Below are 19,419 nucleotides of genomic sequence, written 5' to 3' on the forward strand. Positions count from 1 at the left end.
GTCCGTGAGCTGTACCTGCTCGCATTCTGGCATCCCTTTTCTGAGGGTTCTTGTCCCCGTCCTTCCAACTGACCCGTGGCCAGGGTTGGTCTTCACTCTGAATTAGGTAATTATTAGTCTGTGGGTTTGCGTCTCTCTCTCTCTCTCTCTCTCCATTTTCTTAATAAAGCACTCTTGCCTGTGATATTGCTCTATCACCTTGAGAAGCAAGTTGTATGCAATTGTTTATTAGAATTGTTCCACTTCTCTCCCCACCTTTAGAGAATTGCCAAACTGTCATATTTCATTAGTATGTTCCCGTTTTTCCCCTTTCCCTCAGTGTGATTGCCGTGAACTTAGCAAGATAGCATTTTAGCCTAGATAAATGTTATAGATCCCGTTCATATCCCATGTCCTAGTTTAAACCTTTCAGTGACTAGTTGGTTCCTATTTTTTACCCTTAGCGTTTCCGTATACTCAAATGGTTCTTGCTTTAATTCACAGTTACCTTTTGGTGGTGATTATGATGCTTGATGTGTTACTTTGCATTTTGCTAATACTGACATATTCACTTTGAAATTTCTTACATAAACACTTAAAACTTTTCAGGTGTCTGTGGTCATTTTGTGGAACATAGTGTGGACAAAGTATAAATTGGGTTATAAAGTGTATTTTTCTTCTAGGACCCCTGTCACCTTTTCCCTGCTAGCTCCTGATCCATCTGGAGTAATGTGCCTGTGGTAAGTCAGGTACATGATCAGCAGTGGTGAGAAGTCACCCCCCGAATTACTCATAGTAGCGTGCACAAATTCACCCGGTTCACGCCAAACGCGAGTCATTGGTTTGAATGCGCACGCCAGGGCCCAGTGCGTGTGAGAATCGGGAAACCCAGTGACCCGGGTGAACTGCGCGCTCTATCAATATCACAACTGGATTATAGCAACACTATATAGCCACAGCTCCACCCTGGTTCCCCAAAGGCCAATATATTCTGTCACTATGCTAGTTTCATGCAAAAAGTAATTGCACTACAAAACCCCAATTTATTGGGCTGCATAGTCTCCACTGAAGCCAGAATTATTTAAGCTTGCCTTTATTATGCTTAACGCGATTCATATGCAAAAAGCCAGCATACCAGGCATCTCCCTTAACAAACCCTGGTGGTTGAACACAGGTTTTTCAGAAAGGAAGCACACGAAATGTAGTTTACATCTGGCTGCCTTGTAGTCCTGTTAAAGTGCAGCCCCTTGAACTCTACTTGAAGACTACGAACGGCAAACCCTCCACAAAAGTTAAAAACGTACCCGTTTTGACCATTTTGACATTCCACTCAGCCTTTTATTCTTCTCAGTTGCCCCCACCCCCTTTTAACCTTTCTATCTTGACCTTGCCACCTGCTACTTTTTACCTTTTATCCTTATCTACCACCACTTTCTTTCCTGTCGCCAAACCAAACGTTTCCAAACGTTATCCCCTCTACCAACTCCCTCTAATTCCCATACTGGATTATGTTTTTTATCTCCCTGAAAGTTGGGGAGAGGAGGAGAGGAGTTGGCCTAACAGCTAGTGCGGTCGATCTCAAATCTGGGGAACAGGGTTCTAGTCTCGGCATTGACGCTCAACATCCTGTGATTCTGGGCAAATCACTTAAACTCCCCGTGCCTAACAAAAATGATTGTATCCTTGTGTAACGGAACTGGTGCAGGTGTAAAGCGCGCTATACCTTCGGGTCAAGTTCGCGCTGTATAAAACTATGATAAACACAAAAAAAGTTGCCACCCCTTAGCGTTTGCCTTTCATGCAACTATCCTTAAATTCTGCATTTTGCTTTACTTTTAGTTCCAAACTCTTTCCTGGTGAAAAGTGTAGTATTAGATTAAATTTTTACAGAGATTCAGATCTCTGCAGTTATGGAGAGTCAATTGTTGTTTCTTCTGTAAAGCAGAGCTATAGTCGACATGGGTAAATATACTGTACCATACAAGTGTGAAATACAGTTATCTGGTTCCCTTAATATGTAAAACTTAAATTGACCTGGAACCCGTGGGCTTTCCGTCCACACTCTTGGAATCTAATGTATCCCAGTAAAGAACCATGGAGACACAAGGTACAAGTGAAGGGAAGCTCCAACTCAAGGACAGGACACTTGGCTAGTGCAGTAGCTCACCTTTTCAGCCAGAGAACACCCAGAGTAGTCAGCACCAATGACCATGGACCCATCTGGCAGCTGACTAACCAAAGTCCTACAGGCAGTGTCATTCCGGAGAGGGCGAACCAGGCCGTTCTTATCTGAGGGAAGGAGAGAGGCAGAACGGTTAGCTTTTCATCACAAGAGCAGGGCTATAAGTGGGCCGGGTCTCACTGGTGCTGAGAACGCAGTTTAACCCTTTCACTGCGGCGGCTAATCCGCCGCAGTGCTAAGGGGCGGGAGGGGATGCGCGGCGCTCCCGCGCTGGTGACGGAACCGCTCCGTCACACCCCTCGGGTGAGCTGTGCTCGTGATGGAACGGTTCCGTCACGGCCCCGCCCGCTCAATAGAACGCGCCGCGTAGGCGCAAAATCAGCAGCGCGGCGAGCGGGCCGTGACAGAACCATTCCGTCACCAGCACAGCCCACCCGAGGGGCATGACGGAACAGTTCCGTCACAAGCGTCGGAGGGGTTAAAGGGGACCTGAATACGGGTCTATCGGGCTCTGTGTTGTGCCCTGGCACAGGCGGTCTGTTTTTTTCCTGTACGGCAGTGACAGCAGGCACATCCATGTGCTCGTGCTCACACTGCTCACTTCTCACTAGTGGGGAAGTTACAGCATGACAGATGAGCGTTGTAGGAGAAGGGAAATCCTAAAAGAGAGTCATTTTCTCTTGGATTTCCCTTCTCTTTTTGAAACTCAGGAGCAGCAACACTGTCGTGCTGTCACCAGGGTTCTAAAGGAAAGCTTTTTCAATAGTTTATACAAGCCATAGTTGCTGCTTATTTATCTTATGCAACTAACACCCATTGACAAAGCCAATAGTCCAGACTTGTTGTAGTCATGATGTTACTTGTTGTATTATATATCTGGATGCAATGACAGCAACAACAAAATACCAAAGGGGCGGCACACTATGCTAAGCACAGATTTTTACCTTTCGTGTTTTGTAAGCCGCCCCCTTAATTAAATTGGACAGGCTTCTTTGAGAGACCCCCCAGTTTTTTCATCGCACTTAAAGCTAGGGTGACCAACTATCCTTAAATTTAATGGACCGTCCATAATTTGGACCTCACGTCCGTTGTCCGTGAGGATCCCGTTTACGGACGCCTTTTGTCTGTAATTTTGGGCTTTGCAGAGAGCAGAGCTGTTCCCCTGGGAGAGGCCGCACTCATACTTGGAGCACAAGAGCAGCCCCACCCCATCCATTGTATTCTGTATGCTGGCTGACTGTCACATACAGAATGACAATGGCCCAGTTTGACCTGTTACAGCATATGGTGGGCCTTCTCCTGCCTTGGTCTAGGGCAGGGCATTCTATGAGGGTTAGATGGAAAAAATGTGTAAAACAAATGTACAAAAGGGTCCATGCTGCTATGTGCCAGTTCATGAAAAGAAGCTGGGGAAAGAAGTTAACAAGAGAGATTATAGTTCTTACTCAGTCTCATCATTTCAGAGATGAAGCATTTCTAATATTATATACAACAAAGCCATAGTTGCTGTATCTTTATTTATTTTATGCAAGTAACATCCATTGACAAAGCCAATAGTCATGGCTTGTTGTAGGTATAATGTTACTGGGTGAAATGATAGAAACAGCAAAATAGCATCGGGCGGCACATTATGCTCAGCTTAGGTGTTTTAAGCCACGCCCTTAATTACATCAGACATGCCCCTTGGAGAGACCCCCAGTTTTTTCATCCCACTTACAGTCTTGGAAACAACACCATGTCACAGTCACCTCACGTCCTGGCACTGTGCATCATGATTTCCAAATTTTCAGATTGCCTATGTGCAGGGGCATAGTGAACCCTCTCCCACCACTTGCTTTAGTAACTACAGCAAGGGTGAAGTTCTTTATGGGCCTCTTCGGTCTGCAACTCAGTAGACAAAGGCTCAGCTCATAAGTAATGTGAAAAGGTAGGCGAGTGAATACGTTTAGAAATGGGTAAATGGCTGGATGGATTAGTGAAAGGATGAATGGATGAGTGAAAGTGTGAATGGATTGATAATGAGAGAGAGGATGGATGCGTGAGTGTAAGGATGGATTAGGGTAAATAGATAGATGTATGGGTGGAAGAATAGGTGGATGGGTAAAAGGGTGGATCGATCAGTAAAAGAATGGATGGATGAGTGAAAGGGTGGATGATGGGCGAGTGAATGGGTGGATGGATGAGAGAAATGATGGATGGATTAATGAATTGATAAGTGAAAGGATGAATGAATGGATGGATGAGTGGAAGGGTGGATGTAAGGATGGACGAGTGAGTGAAAGGGAGGGTAAATAGAAAAAAGGATGGATAGATGAGTGAAAGGGTGGATGGATGAGAGAAAGGATGGATGGATGAGTGAAAGGAAGTATGCGTAATAGGGTCAATTGATGGATTCATGAGTGGATGAGTAAATGGATGAGTGAGTGGATGGGTAAATGGTACATAGAAGGATGGGTGGCTAAGTGAAAAGGGAATGGAGAGAGAAAGATGATGGATGAGTGAAAGCATGGATAAGTGATTGACAGAATGGATGGGCGAATGGGTGCATGGTTGAGTGAAGTGAATGGATGTATGAGTGAAAGGATGGATTGGGTGAAAGGGTGGATGGGAGGATAGATGATGGATAGCTTTGCAAATGGTTGAAAAAGTTTGGATATGGATGTGCACACCGATGGAGGGACCGAATGAATGGTGAAAGACTGAATGGAGGATGAAAGAATAAATAGATGACAGAATGAAATGGTGGATATCAGGGGTTTGATGGAAGGATGAATGGCTAGATTCTTGGACAACGGAGCTCTTCTAGGGAGGGTTGTGATGGCTTACCTTGCTTTCTTGGTGCCATAAGAGCTTTAGTTTAAAGTGGGAGGTATTTACATTTTCTGGTTACCCCCTTGCCTATGTGTTACTATTCTGTATTTGCTGTGTGCTTATGTGTGGGATCTCAGCATCATGCATATAGCATTTTGAGTGACACCCAACTGTTACTTGAATGTTACACTAGTAATTGTAAATGTTTGCATGTTTTGTTTTAGAGGTAATGTTTTAGGGAGAGCCTCATAGTGCCATGAGCTGTGCTTGAGGGGTATATTGGGATTGTAGCAAAATGAAAGGCGTCAAAAACAAACTATGTAATAGTGTATCAACAGTGCCTTCTTTAAGAAAGCACCTTTATGACTTCTGTCAGCTAGTGCAACTCTCTGCGAAGCCCCCATAAGCAAAGTCAGATTCCATATTTTAAGTTCAACTTGCTGAAACACCCATAATGCGTTCCCTATAGTGGGTTCATTACAGCAATCCACCCTTTAGTTCACCTACGCGTAGCACTTTACATCTCACAGCGGCACTCAGATATGAGATGCTAGTAACAAAGTCATTCCGAGCAGGTCTTCCTGACCACTTCTCTCACCAAACATGCCTGCTCAGGACCATGAGATGTAAACAAAATATCAGACTGGACAACCCAGTGTAGTACCATATAAATAGATTATAATATGATTTACCACAAAAAGACCTGCACAGTTGCTCAAAGCTGCGTGCATACCGGAAAACCGTGAAGTGCACGATTGTCTCAACCTAATATAAACTTATTTTAACTTGTACTTAAGTGGTTGCCTATTTACTTACTTTTATACTTGTTCCAAACCTTTGTCCTGAATTTTTGTACTGAAATTTGACCCTTTGTCCTGAATTTTTACACTTACCGGCCTGAATTTGCAACCATGCCAGTTGGTCACCCTACTTAAAGCCCTGCACAAGAGTCTATATAGTTAAACTTCCGGGGTGGGGGGCAGCAGTGAAAGAAAAAGAGGACAATGTGGCTGATGTCAGGCATTGTAATACATCCAGTCACTGCCAGGCCTGTGCTCTCTGGTATCTGCAGTCTGAGGGAAGGGCAAAGGAGACCCAAGCAACTAAACCGGACATTATGAACCATGGACCCCTGCTTCTGCCCATGCTACTTGTGACGGAGTTGTTGCTGCCTGCACCTGGCCTGTGGGCCACATTACCCATACTATACCCGCTCTCTGAAAGAAACTGGCTCTACAGCTTGCTATGTGGATACGGCCTCTTGGAGTGCCTGCACTGCCACATTTATCGCACTCCGCCTACCATGGGGTGTCAGAAGCACCTGTAGTCCATCTGTTTCGCATTTGCAAAACGAAAGAAACCCCAAAAACACAACCACACACTACTTGAGCTGCACAGTGTTTGTTAAGCTCCTGCTAGCTATACTAAGCTCATGCGAGGAGAGGAAAGCTCGCATTGAGCGCTGCTGCTTTTGCCTTGTCCCCCAAACAACTGAAGTAGGCTCAAACAAATACACACTTTAACCAACATGCATGCGCTCCTTGGAAGTACTATCCTTATTAATCTCTCTCCCCTTAGGGATCATCTGCATGTAGGAGCCTGGCCCCTAGTTCAGGGGGTGCTCGGCATCTTGTCTGGTGACGAATGGTCAGGGTGCTGCAATGCTTCTACTACAGACTCCTAGGCTCTGGCCGCCCAGAGGCGCACCACCCCTTCATACCCAGCCCACCGTATTAGTTCTTTCCTCCAAACTGTCTCCCTCGGTACCCCTGGGGACTTCCAGTTCCTAGCGATCTCCCTCTTCGCTAAAACCAGGGGTAGATCTTGGAAATTGCTAATGCCTTATTCTTGGTGGTGTGTGGGAACCAATGTAAGAGACAGGGCCCCAAACTGCATTCGACCACCCGCTCGGTAACCTCAGCCACGGCTCCCGTGGTAGTCTCCCAGTAATCCACCAATTTTGGGCATTCCCAGAACAAGTGGAGAAACTCCGCTTCAGCCTCCACACATCAAGGACATTTCGGGTTGTGTAACACAAAATACCTATTAATCCTCCCTGGAGTGAGGAACGCCCTCTGAAACACATAGAAATTCAGCTTGAAAAGTGCATTCCTTGAGACTTTGAGCACGGGATCACAATAGTCTTGCAATCCTTCTCTGTAAGGGGAATCCAGAGGTTCTCTTCCCAATGGGTTTGCAGGCTTTCCAGCTGTAGTAGTATATCCCGGGACATAAGGGCCCAGCTCTTAGGGCCCAGATCTTTCCCAGGTGTAAGCCTGATCTCCATCCATTGCGTCAGCCTGAAGCCGAGCAGCCAGATAGTAAGACCCGAAGTCCGGAAGGGCCAGGTCCCCCTCGACTGTCAGACTCTGGAGAGTGGCCATTGCTACCATCCTGTGACCAGATCCCAAAATGAATCCCATTAGTAGTGTAGTAAGATCCCAAAAGATCACTAGGGGATTCCACACTGGCAAGACCACAAAGTAGTACAATAGCTGGGGAGGACAATCCTTTTTAGTAGAGCCACCCTTCCCACCACAGAGAGAGGGAGCGTGGCCCAGAAGCCAGCTCTGGACCGAAGCGCGCAAACTTCCTTTTCCAGATTGTGCTTCAGGAGGTCCGTGGGTTCATGATAAACCTTAACACGAAGTAAGGTAGACACCGAGGTTCCCAGGTGACCACCCTCACCCAAAGCCCCCAGGCAAGGCTCTATCTGCCCTTGTGGAAACAGGCAAGATTTCTGTCAACTGACTTGTAACCCAGATACCGCCCCAAACTGCCCTAGCTGGACACAGACACCGCCTAAGGCTGGACCGGCATTCTGGAGGAACAACAATAGGTCATCGGCATGAAGTGCAATGTGGTGAGTTTGTTGACATAGCGTGATGCCCCGATATACGGTCTGCATCCTGGTGCAACAGGCTAGGGGCTTCTTGGCCAGGGCAAAGAGCAAGGGGAACAAAGGGCAAACTTGTCAGGTGCCGAGCTCTACTCGATAACTGGCTGAAATGATATGGCCTGTTTTGTGCCTAGTCTATGGATCTGTGTAAAAGAGACGAGTCCAGGTCACGAACACCTGACCAAGGCCAAAGCCCAGCATCACCTGATAGAGGAAGGCCCATTCTAGGTTATCAAATGCCTTCTCGATATCAACTGCAAAAATCACAGCCTCCTCCTAGTCGTATGTATCTGCCTCCAGCAATCGGAGAACCCTCCGAATATTCAGGGCTGCGTTGCGGCCTGGTATAAACCCTGCCTGATCCCCGATGTATGAGCACTGGCATGTGTTGCAGTAGATAGGTGGCAAGTAACCTGCTTAGTATTTTAAAATCGATGTTCAGCATCGACAACGGTTGATAGGCCCTTTTGTCATTAGCCTGTTTCGCCAGGTTTCTGGAGTGGCACAATAGACGTGGGCAGCAATTCCGTGTTTCTCGGCGCTTTATATAGCTCCACCAGTCGGGGGCATACGTCTTCTACATAGGCAGCGTAAAACTCCACGACAGACCGTCTTTGCCGGGTGTTTTTTTCCGGGCCATGGATTTTATGGCTGCTCTAATCTCTGAGAGTGTACTGTCTTCCCACTGTTCGTCTGCCGGCATGAGAGTCAGCAGGCCAACGGGCACTAGAAAGGTTTCGATATCGGCAGTTGAGCTATCAGCTGCGCTACAATTAAGGTGAGCGTAATGCTCATGAAACAAACAGTTAATGTCTGCCTGGCAATATAACGTGTGGCTCTGTCTGCGGTGAGTTCCACCATTACCGATTCCCTTTTGGATGGATATGCAACTCACGCTAACATCGAGCCAGTCCGGTCTCTTTCAGAATCAATCATGTAGTTATTGTAGTCATAACAATGCAACTTTTCTACTTATCCTGCTACCTGTTCTTTAGCTTCCAAAATTGCTGTCTGTACTTCGGGGTGTCCAGGCCTGCGCCTCTCAATGTCCCTCAATGCGCTCTCAGCCATGGCCATCTTAGCCAGTAAAGTCCTCCGGACACCCACTGACTCCAAGATACATCTGTCCCTAATCACTGTCTTCAACACATCCCATTTCACCTGGGGTGGTGTCAGAGCCAGGATTCTCAGAAAAATAGCACCAGATGGCCTCTCCAACTGTATCCTGGAAGACCAGGTCTTCCAGTGCCTCAGTCTTTAGTCTCCACGTCGGTATACAGGGCCTCTCTAGGTCAAGCAGCAGGGAATTATGATCAGAAAGTGTCTTGGAAAGGTACTACGTGGTTCATGGACAGCAGGCGTTCAATATTGCATCCAGCTGTACATGGAGGTCATGCAAATGAGAGAAAAAGGAGTAATCACGTTCTCCCGGGTGGCATGATCTCCCGGAATCCACCAGTCCTCATTGTGTCTGCCACTGTGTGAACGCTCTGGCCACCCTGTGTATTGGGGTGTCCTGCATCGGGGGATCGGAGCAGTTAGCCACACAATTATAGTCTCCTCCTAAGAGGACCTGTCTCACCAGGAGAGGGGTCAGTACTCTCGAAAGTCGAGCCAAAAAGGACACGATTCACATTTGGGCCCTAAATGATACCTATAATGACCACCTTGTAGCGGCCCGCCAGATCTACCAGGTGCCCAGTATGTTGTAAGGGAATCCCAGGTCTCACCCACACTAGGACTCCCCTCGCAAAAGCAGAGTAATCTGTGAAATTGGCCTGTCTTCTCCACCTACTCCGTAGCGCAGCCCTTTCTTTAGCTAGGTGTGTTTCTTGAAGCAGCGCTATCTGCACCCCTCGTCTATTGAGCTACGACAAGATCTTGTGCCGTCTGCATGGAGTGCATTCCGTGACATTCCATGATAATACTTTAGATGAAACAGAGCGCCATTGATCATTGGAAGGATACATCAGACACCTCAGGAAAATAAAGGGGCCCAAACTGTGTCGGCATCACTCATATTCACACAGAAGGAAGTTCTCACCCAAGGCACAGACTGTCCTCCTCTCCCAAAAAACAACCCGCAAACATGCCAACTCCCACACCCCAGGACAAGCAGGGCAACCTCCCTATCCAAACATTCAGCCAATAGGCATACATACGTGGGTGTACCCACAGAAATCACTGATGCGACGTCTCCCAACTGTTCCCCTCATCCGACTAACTATAGTAAGTAGAATGTGATTCACTGCATTCATTCCACAGGATCAGAAACCATCACCCTACCAATCCCACATCTAATTGCAAGTCCACACACCCCACCAACATCGTCAGAAAAGTTAATCTGCTGTTCCAGGTGTGATCCTGGGTAGCTCAGCATCAGAGATCTCATCTGTGCTGGTATCTCTTTTGTGATCAGAGTCCTGGGCTTCTTCATCACTCAGCAACAGCGGCGGGCCTAGTCGGTTTCTGCTTATTGCAGCCAGCACCTCGACTGCCCCCTACTGGTCTCGCTTGACTTCCACCCCCGAAGGAGCCCTTCCGCTACGCTTGTTCACTCTCCTGCACCTATGTGTGTGCCCTGGGAACCCCTGGCTGGAGTCAGCCTGTGGGTGCCGCTTGACCCAGTCCCACAGCTCTCGCGGAGTTCAAATTAAATGCACCCCCTCCGGTGTCACCACCTTGAGACGGGCCAAGGTCATCATAGCATAGGGTTGGCGTCCATAAACATGGAGCGTTCCTTTTGGTCCTCCTTAGTAAAGTCTGGGAAGATCATAACATTGCGGTTAGCAACTTGAATGTTTTCCCAGAGTCTGGCCTGCACAAGAATGTGGTTGCGGTCTCTGTAGTATAGCAGCCTAGTTACCACCGGGTGTAGCACTACCCCCGGCAGGGTCGGCCGAGCAGGAACCCTATGCACCCTATCTAATGCATAGAAAGAAGAGAGACCCCCTGGTGCCACTTCCTCACACAGCCAATGTTCTAGGTAAGCCACCATGTTTATCTCTTCAGTGCGCTCTGGGAGGCCTATGACTCAAATGTTATTCCTCCGCGACCTGCTTTCACTGTCCTCAGCTCTGGCCTCCAGAGTGCGGACCTTATCTTCCATGGTGGGAAGTCTGGCGCTCAGCGCTGAAATCATCCTTCAGGATGCTCACCCCTGCTCCCAGAGCAGACAACTTTGTCTCTAGAGCGTCTCTGGCGGCAGTGATGGCCTGCATATCATCTGGAAGGGTAAACCCTCTTCCAGGGCCCCCTCCTGTGATGATGGGAGCACGCCCAGCCCTCCGCCGGGGATACTCCGTTGGCATTGATCCCCCCGCTTCTGGGTCCCGACACCTTGTCGCCTTGCCCATATCAGCCCAACAGAACTCAGGAACCTCCGGTCTTTTGGGGTGGGGTCTGTCCAAGCCCCGTGATGTGTGGGGGCTGCAATGCAACAAACACTGCCTCAGAGTGGCACAGCAATGCTCAGTGGGTGTGCGGATGGATCAGTTCGCTGTGGGGTAAGTCTCGCAGTGCAGGTTTGGGGAAACTCCTGGAAATATAGCTCTCACCCTGCAGCGTCTATTAGAATGGGGACACACCTTCAGGGCTGCCAGTGTCCTCACGAGTATAACCCATCAGTGAGTCAATAAATTCAGGGCCTAGTGCCATCAACTGTCACACCAGCCACTTCCAGCGGGGCACTTCTTCCTGGGCGCATCGCAAGGTGCCATATGCTCAGCGCAGTGCGAAGGGCTCCCTAAACATCGAAGGGCCCAATCACCACACAATATCAGGCCCGCGCTTTGGGCGCTCATGGGCTGGCGCTACTTCAGTCACTCCACTTAGGTACTGACCTGAGGGGCACTGGGTCCCCTTCCACAACCAGTTTTCAGTGCCTGACCAACTAGTCTTCCAACAGGCTCTCCCGATCCATTGCAGGATCTTCTCCAGGATGGGCCCGGCAATCACAGGCAGGACAATGTAGTCTGTAGTCCCCTTCGCCCCGAGCAAGAGAAATGCCCTCGAAGCCTGCTCCAAGGGCCCTCCGGGTGCCCTGCGTCCCAGGCGTCTCAGCGCTCTCAGAGCACGAGCTGTCAGCTGCATGGGCTGAGGGGGTCCAGCAGGGATGACCTGGGCTGCCAAGTTCATCAGACCCAGGCATGGGCAGACCAATGACTGCAGCACTCAGGATGCTATCTCACCTCCTCCGCAGCTCTCCTTCCCCTGGGTGTAGCTCCGTGCTGCTTGGATGAGCGAAGCAAAGCCCCGCCAGTTCAGAGTCGGGCTATCTCCAAGGAGTTCTGTGTAACTGACACACCTCTCAGCAGCCCTCTCACAGCTCCTCGATCTGTGGTCGCTCTCAGCAGGATCTTCCAACCACCATTTTGAAAGCAAACCGTGTTATCCCTGCAATCTGCAAGCAGCCTCAGAACACTCTTGAAGCCCCCTATCAGGGCTATATCATGCGTGGGGAGGGTACACTAGAGCCCTCCTCCAACCGGGCTCACTCAGTCAGCAGGATAATAGTGGATGGGGTTCTTCCAGAAGGACCTCTGAAGAAGTGCAACTCACTCTTATCACTGGTTGGCCATGCCCCCCTTCGGACGTATACCCTCTACAACAATTAACGTTTATATATAAACATAGCTGCTACTTTTCCAAGATCCATGCATGACTAACTGCAGGAGTCCAGTTTTTTGTTATCCCTTTTGTTAGACCTGGCCCTTTTGACAGGTTTATCGCCAAACCTTTTGCGTCCTATTTTTCTGACCCTGTTTTCGTTGGCTAAATGATTCTGGGCACTTTACCTCTGCTGATCAATTCTAAAGTGCATATGCTCTCTGTATAAATTGTGACAATGATTGGTTATCCACGATTGGCATACTGGATTTACTGGTACTTCCCTAGTAGAGTGCATGGTGTGTGGCAGGGCCTGTAAATCAAATTCTACTAGCGGGCTTGCAGCACTGTTTGTGCCACCCACACGAGAAGCCCTGTAAAGGTGTCTCAGACCTACCGCTGTAGTGTCTGCGCACGCAGTTGTGTACTTCCATGTTGTCCTGGCAAGTGCACCCACTTGCCAGGCCTAAACCTTCCCTTTCCTTACAAGAACGGCACCCCTATGGTAGGCTATGAAGAGAGCAAGAAACAATAATAGGGAGGCACTGTTAGAGAAAATTGACAAAAATCCCACTGAGACGATTACATGTGTAACTTCTTACACCCCTGCCTCCAGCCAGATTAGGAACATCATATGTAAACACTGGGACATTCTGAACACAGGTGACTTGACAATGCCAGCCCCAAAAATTGCATTCAAAAGAACAAACAATCTGAAGGGTCTACTGATACACACCAGACCCAGATCCAAGACTGCATGAAGCCAAAAATGCCTCTGGGACTTACCTCCGGTCGCTGGCCAATACCCATGCGGTTCCTGCGCAGCATGCCCCCAAACAAAACCCACTAAGGAAATTACATTTGCCAATAATTTTACGTGGAAGATAAAGAAACACACAAACTGCAATACTGCCAATTGCATTTACTTACTATCCTGCCCATGTGACCTCCTGTATGTGGGTATGACCACCAGACCAGTCTCTGACCCGAATAACAGAGCATAAAAGCAACATCAGGTGTCACAAGATCACTACACGACTATATACCCATTTCCTAACAAACCGACACACCTGCGAAACACTTAGGTGTGTCATCCTGGAGGCACACACTTCCATTTCCTCTGAGGCACTATTCAGAATCAAACAGCGATGGGTACACTGTCTGGGCACAGACAGGAATGGCCTGAACAAGGACATACCTTAGAGCACCCTGAGCAACCGCTAACTGATGATAGATACCTTTCATCCAGTATTCCATCCAGTCATGGCTAGGGTCCCTCGCAACAAGGTCAAATGGTAGCTCCAAACTTATACTGTAACTAACCTCAACTACGTCTGCAGGGACTATATACCCCAGCACCAGACGTCCGTCATTGCGAGCTTATTGCACACCACTTGAGGGCACCACCTTCACATTACAGGCTATTTTTTCAGCTCCCGCTCAGACATTGTCTTGTTCAACTAACAGTCGAGGATGGCGCTGATATCCACTTGCCTTACACACCCCTGGCACTAGGCGCCAGTAACTAAGAGCCAACTACACATGGCTTGAGGGCATAGTTATGCTGCCTCCTTCTTACTGTAGGTCATGTCTAGAATATTCGCTCTGTCATAGTCAGGTTAACTGACAACCTAAGAGGGCGCTGATATCCACATGCGCTACACGCTGCCAGCGCGAGACGCCTGTCACTACGAGCCCACTACACATCACCCAAGGGCAAGATATGTCATCGCCTTCACAATGCAGGTCGTGTGGGCATTAGGCATTCTGACACAGCACTTTGACATTCACAGATGGCGCTGACATCCACATGCGCCACTTACCCGCATTATTAGTTGCCCGCCACCACGGGCCGATTACACATCAAGTGAGGGCAAGATATGTTACCGCCAGAATACTGCCCCCCACCTTAACATGGGCGCCACGCTAACCGCATAGGATATGCACGGGTTAGCACTCAAGCTCTGACGCTGACATTCTGATTTGCGCGCCAGTTCAACAAGGACATAAACAGCTGGAAGCGGGCTTGCAATCACCTTCCCGGAACTGGCACTGCAGGTTAGGTCCTCCACATAGTGGGCGCGAGATGTTGTGAGTATTGACCCTGGGATACTCTTGATGCTTCTATTAAGGTAAGACCCACCGACGTTGATGGTTGGTTAGCTGCATACATCTCACCGACGACGGCCGAGTTTCCTACGTTTTAGGAACCCGGCAGCGCACTGGCTCATGGTAATGTGCCCCAGGCACACGGTTCACTAAGGGACTCACGGTTGGGACTTAGGGTCCGAGGAGGGTGCCTGTTTCCTTGAGGACCACGAATTGCCCGTCCCACACCTGTCCTACTGAGCACTGGGACCTGGGTACTTTGCCCCATGGGTGGTGCCATGCTACTTTCGCTGCTCTCAAGCGTGAGGCTCTGCACCTGCTACTACCTAACGCTGGGTCTACCTTCAGCCCACAAGGATCCTTTACTAACCTTGTACCCGATCCCAAAACCCACCCGCCACCCCCCGCCCCTCTCCCTCCCCCTCCCCTTTTTCCTCCCCTCCCACCTCGTCTCCCTGCCCTGTATAGGACACTCGTTGAGTGAACGGGTCCACAAGATGCCGCTACCCAATCGGGCCAATTTTGAATAATTCATAGGTGAGTGGTGGCCTCCCAGTACTAACTATGATTAGCACTTACCTGAATTCGCCTTGTTGCACGGCTGCCTTTTATTACTTTTAACTTTAGTGAGTGCACCACGCACATTGAACGTACTTTCTTCTTTGGCACATGGAATGCCAGTAATACAACCTGATGCTCAGAGTACACACTATGTGGTATATTATAGATATGGCTGACCTGCTTGGGCTATGTGAGAATCCGGGCGGGTTTAATCATGTTGTAAGTGATTCCTTTATTTATGTTCCTTTGTTATAGATTGGCTACCGCACCCAAGGATGACATACCCCCACTGGTGCGACCTAACTGGTAATATCTAGGTTACTATACCCCATTATCAGTCGTTTAGTGTAGATTTTAACTTTCACATTAGGTCCTGAAGAATTGCCGTCTGATCCTTCCTGGGACAATAAGGGCAAGAAACATGTTGACCGCATGACACAGAGGGCAACTGACTATAGCATTACTTTAGACAGTCACCATTATATTTTTAATCAGGGTGGGAGACAGGAATATTAAATTGGTTGCCCTGATCCTTCAGTTCCCTGTTTTAACTCATGTGGTCTTTTTAGAAACCACAACACTACATGTCTACACTTTTAGGGCCCCTCACACACACACTCACCATATGGCAAAGAATAAAAGAACTCCGCCAAAGAGCCCCCTCTGAGGGTGCCAGTCGGGTTTTGCAGCGCCGACCCGACGAGGAGCATACCCATTGATGAATCATAACACCCTGCGGGCTGGGTGTGTGAGGGCCCTAATTCCGCAAGGAAAGATTCCCAATCCTCCCTCTTGGTAGCCAACTTCCTGCACTTACTTCACAGCCAAACTCAACTTTCTTAGGAACTGCATACTCCTTTCCTTGTTACTAGGCCCAAGGTAACCCCATGGGCAGGGTGCAGTACATGATATAGGTAGGACATTTAATAGTGTGTGTGACATGTCCGGATAATGATATACTGTGTATTTTATTTTTCACTATGGAAAGGCTATCTGTCCCCTAGGCTTATTATTGGGGTTGCACTGTAACATTTTTACATGTGTAACTTGTAATAGGGACAAGATTGGAAAATGAAGTTTAGACTCATGGAACTCAGAATTTATTAACACACTTTTTGGTGAAGGCAGTTTTTAAATCCTGTGTTTGAAAATGCCACTTTTAGAAAGTGGTACAAAAGGGGGTGGTGATGGACGGAGCATCTGAGCCAATCAAACACTCCCACCCAGTCAAGAGATCTGGGTTTAATCCATCACCGTTCTTTAGCCCACTCTGCCACCCCAGTTCAGACATGGCCATATGCAAATCAGTCTGACCCTGTGCCTCATGGGAACAGTCCAGCCCGAACTGCCAAGCCATGCCTTCCCTGGACCGGAAACAAGCTTCCGAGGACCGGTTTCTGGCATTTCAGACGTCTTCAGCCCGGCTTGCTTGAATCCAGTGGCAAAGTGAGCAAGGGACTCACGACTGAGCATACCCTGTCAACTTATGGTGAACAAAGCGGTACAAAAGGGGGTGGTGATGGACGGAGCATCTGAACCAATCAAACACTCCCACCCAGTCAACAGATCTGGGTCTAATCCATCACCGTTCTTTAGCCCACTCTGTCACTGGATTCAAGCAAGCCGGGCTGAAGACGGCTGAAATGCCAGAAACTGGTCCTCGGAAGCTTGTGGTGTACCCTAAATGATGTGTGCCCTAACGGCTATCTTTTCCATGCACAGTAATGTGTTTTTTATGATGGTTCATGACACCCGCAACCTATAAGTGGTTGCACATTACACTAAATGTGGTGTATATTTTCCCAACGTTGCTATAACCTGTGCAAGTTATGAAGGTGTCCTTCAGTACACCACGTGTTGCCCTGACAATGGCCTAGTTGACAACAAGGATTTACGCCCTATGCTTTGTAATGACCATTGTCTATGGCAAAGTGAATTATGTGATCTCAATGTGATTTACATACTACAAAGTGATTTATGGTCTATGGCCCCGATTCACAGAACTATCTTAAGACAAAATCCTAAACTTACTACCATTTTGTTATTCCCATAAGGAACTTACTCATTGCTGAGTAAGTGCCTTCGGTGAATACCAAAATGAGTAAGTGCCTTCTGTGAATACCAAAATGAGTAAGTGCCTTCTGTGAATACCAAAATGAGTAAGTGCCTTCTGTGAATACAAAAATGGTAGCAAGTTTAGGATTTTGTCTTAAGTTAGTTCTGTGAATCAGGCCCATTGTGTTTTATGTAAGAGTACAAAGGATATTTTTATATAACCTTGTGTGGAGTCTTTTTGTGGTGTGCCTAGGTCATCACGTGTGTATGTGTGTGTGTTACACAAACGGTTTACACATTGCCTCTGGGATAAGCCGGACTTCTCTGCCTAGCTACCAAAGGGACTCATGGTTAACTTGGGTGTGTAACTGCCTTAACCCGAGTAGAGAGGTGGGTTCTGGCTAGATTAGGTGTACACCCTAGCCGACCAGAAAGTCCCATTTCTAACACTTACACTCTCTGGAAATTACAGTCATGGCTTTATAAACCAGTCAGTCAAAAGGGAGGGGCCTAGAACTATTAAACGGTACAGTGCTTCTCACTTTAAATATTCAAAACAAATGTAGGAAGGGAACAGCCTTCCTACAATTGTTTTAATATTTATAAACAAGTCCACAAACTCCAAAGAAACAAAACTGTCAGGAACAGCTAGACACGCAAGGGTCAGAAAAATTTGGCAGGGGTGTATTCAACTCACAGCCACCATCGGTCAGCCCCAAAGGCATGAGACACATAATCAGAGCAATAAACTACTTGTGCAATGAATTAGAGGACAAAAGCATTTGATGACATGAAGCTGAACAAAAACGTTTCCAGTAAAACGAAGGGTCGAGCATCAACACGAAACGTCTTACGTCAGCACTATTACGCTCACAAAAAAACATGCAACTGACTCACCTAGGATACACGCTAAAAAGGGAGCACTAAAGCTGTCAGAAGGGAAAGTGATATTCATGCTATGAAGTCCACAGCTCGATGAAGGGGTGCCTTCTGGTGTAACCTGGAGCTTTAGGTCCTCCAAAGCCCCCCAAACGGAACACCCCATTAAGCACACCAATACCACAACATCCCCTGTACACGCCATCCTGCCAGGAAGAGGAGGAGCACTAAGCCTGCTGGGAAAGAGGCCTTGAAATACCACCAGGTGGGCGGGGCTTGTACTCCGACCGGGTGGGACTACTCGATAGAGCCCTTTCTGCTGCAGGTGTGTGGCCAGGGATCCGCGTGAAGCTGCCAATCAGGTGTTCTTCTCATGCGTCCGGGGAGCTGTTTTCTTCCGTTATCAAACAGCAACCAAACAAGCATTTACAATGCAATGGTCTCGGCATCATTAAAGGTAGAGCTATTGGCATTGCTCATGACATTTTTTTTTCTTTCAATCATAAATAAATGGCATTGTCATTTACATTGCCAATACACAGCACTCTGCACTCAACAGCACACACTACTCTGCACTCAACAGCACACACTACTCTGTACTCAACAGCACACACTACTCTGCACTCAACAGCACTACTCTGCACTCACTACTCTGCACTCAACATCACTACTCTGCACTCACTACTCTGCACTCAAAAGCACTACTCTGCACTCACTACTCTGCACTCAACAGCACTACTCTGCACTCACTACTCTGCACTCAACAGCACTACTCTGCACTCACTACTCTGCACTCACTACTCACTACTCTGCACTCACTACTCTGCACTCACTACTCTGCACTCACTACTCTGCACTCACTACTCTGCACTCACTACTCACTACTCTGCACTCACTACTCACTACTCTGCACTCACTACTCTGCACTCACTACTCTGCACTCACTACTCTGGAGTGGTGTGGCTCACTGGTTAGGGGCGGCAGACCCGGAAGCAGAGAACAGCCCGGGACCAGGGTTCAATTCCCGACGCGGCAGGGTCGTGGACCAGGGTCAGCGGACTCGATAATTCTCGAATCGGTGCCTACTCTAACCAGGGATCACACTCGGCAACTCTGGGCATTAGCTTGCCTCATCTCTACAACGGCCCCCCACATTCGCCGGGGATGCCTGGTTTCACCTTGGAGATACCCAGTAGGGACCATCTCACAGGGATAGCCAGGACGGGTTCCCCAGCGGTCTACAGCGCCACGACGCCTCAGGGCAGCAGTGCGCTTTACAAGACCACATACATTACATTACTCTGCACTCACTACTCTGCACTCACTACTCACTACT

At 48.2% G+C, this 19,419-nt stretch overlaps 1 pseudogene across 1 annotated transcript in view; it reads right to left on the reverse strand.

The window, feature by feature from the left end:
• LOC147702641 (zona pellucida sperm-binding protein 4-like) overlaps window positions 1-18,288 on the reverse strand; it is a 57,489-nt pseudogene extending 39,201 nt beyond the window's left edge. The window contains exons 1-2 of the transcript XR_015297364.1: window positions 18,102-18,288; window positions 2,147-2,268 (exon numbers count right to left, since the gene is read on the reverse strand). The product of XR_015297364.1 is annotated as a zona pellucida sperm-binding protein 4-like (transcript). The remainder of the gene's footprint in view (window positions 1-2,146; window positions 2,269-18,101) is intronic.
• Window positions 18,289-19,419: the final 1,131 nt, after the last annotated feature.

This window comes from Lissotriton vulgaris, chromosome 7, assembly GCF_964263255.1.
Source record: "Lissotriton vulgaris chromosome 7, aLisVul1.2, whole genome shotgun sequence".
Classification (NCBI taxonomy): Eukaryota; Metazoa; Chordata; class Amphibia; order Caudata; family Salamandridae; genus Lissotriton; species Lissotriton vulgaris.